Genomic DNA, 5000 nt, shown 5'->3' with positions numbered 1-5000 from the left:
GAAAGAAATGAATGTGAAAACTTTTGGCAAGGAAAGGAACAACTTAGAAGAGACATGGCCGCTGGAAACCTTATGAAGCAACTTTTTCTTCTTCAGATCTATGTTCGACAGAAGATTACTTTTAAAAATTCTAATTACTTTTCGGAATGAATTATAAAGACTATCCAATCTTCTTGATAATGTATCCAAGGTCTTTTGTTTGAATGAATACGAAAATTTGATCTGTTGTTTATATTCCAGCAAAGAATGGAGGAAACCAACGAGATATGCATCTATAAATATCGCAGCCGTCGTTCGGTTATCATGTTGCACTGAATTACCAGTATATTTTGTATGAGCAATCCATTATCCCTAACCAATTAGATCCCTATAAAGGAATTTAAACACTTAGGTAATCACTGTGCACTGGTGAGAGATTTCAAATGAGTAATATTATTTAATGAAATTTGCCAAATTGTCAAAACACCAATTTCGACGTAATGATCGACGTCAGTGTGTCTTGAATCGCGCGTTTTCTTGAAGCGCATTTTCGACGGCAAGATATTTCAACATCTCTTGAGAAATCTTGAATCATCTTGTCCATTCCTGTTTTGGCTCGATATTTCGGTCTGGTTTCGCAACCAAACCAAATGCCTCCAGAGGAATCTTGCTACAACTTCATGACGTCACATTAGTAAACAAACCGTCTATATGACTATTATATCACTATTGACTACTATTGACTATTATAAACTACCAAGCTGTAGTAATATTTATACCGACCAAAATCATTAACTGGGGTATATTAGTTTTATTATTCTCTAGAATATAAAAAAAACTAACTAACTGCATTATAACCGACAAGGGATGTTTGAAGAGCATTTTTATTTGCTTTGTCTTTTAAACTGTAGCCCTAAAATGTGCAGACGACTTTTTTATGTAGTTATTTATAACCTTATGGGCTACATAATATGTGAACATTATTTTAGATAATTACTAGTTTCTTTATTTTCTTCACTTGACGTAGAACGAAGGCAAGATTTCCTAAATCCAATATCATTTCTAACAGCTTCCAATATGTTTCCTTCCACGATTACTCCTGTCACCCACTTCGAAGGGGAACGAGTCGTCACACACTGCAGCAGTTTGTTTACTTCGATATTAAGTCGGGTTTTGAGACTGTTTTTGAAGAATTCGACAAGACGAAACAAACCGAGTCAAACCATAGCTTGCTTGCGTTTCTTGTCAAAAATGCGCCTTGGTTATAAACTTCTTGCAGTACCTCAGACTCAGTTGAAAGACGAATCAAAGGGCATTACCTTAATGTGGAAGAGTCAACATAAACATACAAAATAAAAAATATATATTTGTAACTTTATCAAAGAATACAAAAAGAAGAAGAAAAATGACCAAATAAGACGAGAAAATAAGAAAACAACATGATAACAACAAGACAACCAAATTAAAGGACATTACCTTAATGTGGAAGAATCAACATCAACATAACAAAAAAAAAAATTGTAACTTGCCAAAACTAGAACCCCTTCTGAAATTGACGCACTACCAAGTGTTTATTTCCCAAGTGACGATAAACAAGGGAGGCAGCAAAGACAGAAAAAAAAGACGTATTCAAATCGAAGTAACGGAACGGGGAAGATAACAGGACGGGGAGGGTGACCATGCACAGGCACAAGTGAATTACAGGGAGATGCAGGACCAGAGAGTCCCGAAATAAGTGAAGGGGACGATAAATGAGTTTTTCGGGAGCAGATGCTTCTTTCTCTATATATATTTGTCTCTCTTTCTGTCTGTCTGTTTTTTTCTGTCTGTCTGTCTCTCTCTCTCTCTCTCTCTTTAATTCTCTCTCTCTCTCACTCATTCACTCACTCACTCACTCACCCACTCCTTCAATCTCTCTCTCTCAATCCTTCACTCTCTGTCTGTCTGCCTCTCTTTCCCTCTCTCTCACCTGCTCACTCACACACTCATTCACTCACTCACTCTCTCTCTCTCTCCTCCCTTTTTTTTTATCTCTCTCTCCTCTCTTTTTTTTTTTCTCTTTCTCTCACTCACTGTCTCATTCACTCTCTCTCTCTCTCTCTCTCTCTGTCTCTGTCTCTCTCTCAGTCACTCACTTTCTGTTTGTCTGCTTCTCTCTCCCTCTCTCCCACTCGCCCACCCACTCACACACACACACTCTCTCTGTCTGTCTGTCTCTTTCTGTATGTAGGTATGTGTATATGTCATTCGGATATGTAATTTAAATCTACGGAAGAAGACCCTCGTTTCAATTACAAAATTTCAATTGAATAGTTTTAGTAATTTAGAGTTGTGTATATGTGTGTGAGTTTGTTTGTTTGTTTTTGTGTGTGTGTGTGTGTGTGTGTGTGTGTGTGTGTGTGTGTGTGTGTGTGTGTGTGTGTGTGTGTGTGTGTGTGTGTGTGTGTGTGTGTGTGTGTGTGTGTGTGTGTGTGTGTGTGTGTGTGTGTATGTACGAGAATGCGGGAGGGAATTCTGACAAGAGGAATGTCCGCCGCTATTAACGTCGACGCTCGGGTGATGAGTAAGGAAAGCGTGGAAGGAGATGACAAATGGAAGAGGGAAATTGCAGAAGGAGGGAGGGAGGGAGGAAGAGAGAGAGAGAGATAGAGATTGATAGATAGATAGGTAAAAAAAAAATGTTTCTAGAATGATTAAAATACTAATTTTATGTCACATTATTCCTTTTCGCTTTATCTGTGTTTTATTGACGTACTCTCTTTAACATTCTCTAACATTACCATTATTACATCAATAGGTTTCTCATAACAAAATCATACTGAGCTTTGTATTATGTAAAACCTGTAGTGTTTCGCAAATATTCTGTAAAAGTGATGAATATCTTTACCATGATGTTTTAGATACAGAGAACACCAAGGTCCTTTCTGCATGCTTACTGTAATGTCAAAATAGAGTCTACTATGTCCTATGTTAACTCTTGACCTGTCAGCATCATACGGTGAGGATATACGTCAATAAATACGTCATGCTGATATTCCTGATTAAAGCGTAGGTACGGTAATAATCACTACTATTACGGATTGGAATATTACCTGTTGATATTCACACCGATAGTTAATACTACAAAACGTAAACAAATAAAAGACAATCGAACAGAAATCTACTTTGCAAACCTACTATCCTTGGGGAGGGGGAGGGGAGTAGGGGAGGGAATGGGAAGGGGAGAGGAGTGGGAGAAATACAGGGAAAGGGAGGAGTGGGGGAGGGAGGGGAGGGTAAGGGTAAGGGGATTGGTTATTAAAGATAAGACCAGCTGTTGGGGATTTTGCGTGAAGAACGATTCTGCAATATGACCCTCGAAAATAGTGGATAAAAGCTCGAGAATTCCTTTTCCCGCCTTTTACGTGATGGTTTTGTTTAGTTTTTTTTTCTTCTGTTTTTTGTTTTTGTTTTGCTGAGAAAGTACGAGGGGATTTATGTTTTTTCTTTTTTTTCTTTTGTATTAAAATCGATTCGATTTGGGAAATGAAGATAAAAGCTTGTGAAGTTCTGAATACCATCATCATATTTTTTTGAAAGACGGAAATTGCCAAACAGACAGAGAAGCAAAAAAGAAAGAAAGAAAGAAAAATCTTGAGAAGTTCTTATGTGACAGTGAAAACATAGAAGCCATTATTGTCACTGTACTTTAGCTACATTGACGACAGGGAAAATGAATTGTAAGAAGTTCTACTGATAGATGTTTGTCACTTTTCTAACCTAGTATACCTCTGAGGACTAATGATAATGATAATGATAATGATAATGTTAATGAAAAAAATTATAATGAAAATAACCATAATGAAAATAACCATAATGATAATGATGATGATAATACTGATGATGATAATACTGATGATGATAAAATAATGATGATGATAGTAATGATAATGATGATAATAATGATAATGGTAATAATGACAATAATAATAATGATGGTGATAAAGATAATGATAATCAGAACAACGGTGATTACAATAATGATGATATTAATTACGATAATGATAACAATGATAAAAATGAAGATAATAATAATCATAAAAGGAGGACGTAGACTAGGAAAAATAAAGGAGGAAAGGAGGAAGAGGAGGAGGAGGGGAATGATGATGATGATAACAATAATAAAGAAAATAGTAATGATAACGATAATGATAATAATAGTACTAATAAAGATGATGATGATAATGATAATGAAATGATAATAATGATAATGATGATAATAACAATAACAATCACAGCAACAACAAAATAACTATAATAATAGCAATAATAATAACTATGATAATAATGATACTGATAATAACAATGATAGTAATAACAATGATGATAATGACAATGATAATAATAACAATAACAACAATGACAATGGTAATAATGGAATAATAATGGAATAATAAAAACAAAAAGAATGACAGTTATGATAATAAGGATAAGGAGGAGCTGGGAGAGGTAAAGATGAAGATGAAGAAGACGAAGAAGAGGAGAAAGAAGGGGAATGAGAATAAGAGTAAGAATAAATATAAAGGGAAGAGGAAGAACATGAAATAGAAAGAGGAAGAAAAGAAGAAGAAAAAAAAGAGGAGGAGGAGGAGGAGGAGGAGGAAGAAAACCAAGAAAAAAATGGAAAGAAGAAAAAGAAAACAAGCTCCTCTGTAACTAAGTTCACTTTTTCATTTGTCTCCAAGACTAATTTCCCTAAACAGATATATGCAGATTACAAAGTTCTCATCTGAATGTCCCATACCTGCAACGCCACTTTTCTTAGCAACAGTGCATTTAGCTAATTGAACTAATTCGGCTCTATGCAAAACCAGTGAAGTAAGATAATGGAATCCAGTTTATAATAACTCATAAGAGCTACTTTCCGAAAACACATCTTTTAACACTGTATGCACTGCGCACCTTTGTCTTTTGGAACACCGTGCTGAAGGCCCCTTATTCAATTATTCACTGCCTTAATGGATTGGTTTTGCGGGGCATGA

Source organism: Penaeus vannamei, chromosome 12, assembly GCF_042767895.1.
Source record: "Penaeus vannamei isolate JL-2024 chromosome 12, ASM4276789v1, whole genome shotgun sequence".
NCBI classification, from domain to species: domain Eukaryota; kingdom Metazoa; phylum Arthropoda; class Malacostraca; order Decapoda; family Penaeidae; genus Penaeus; species Penaeus vannamei.
This window is presented reverse-complemented; position numbering follows the sequence as displayed.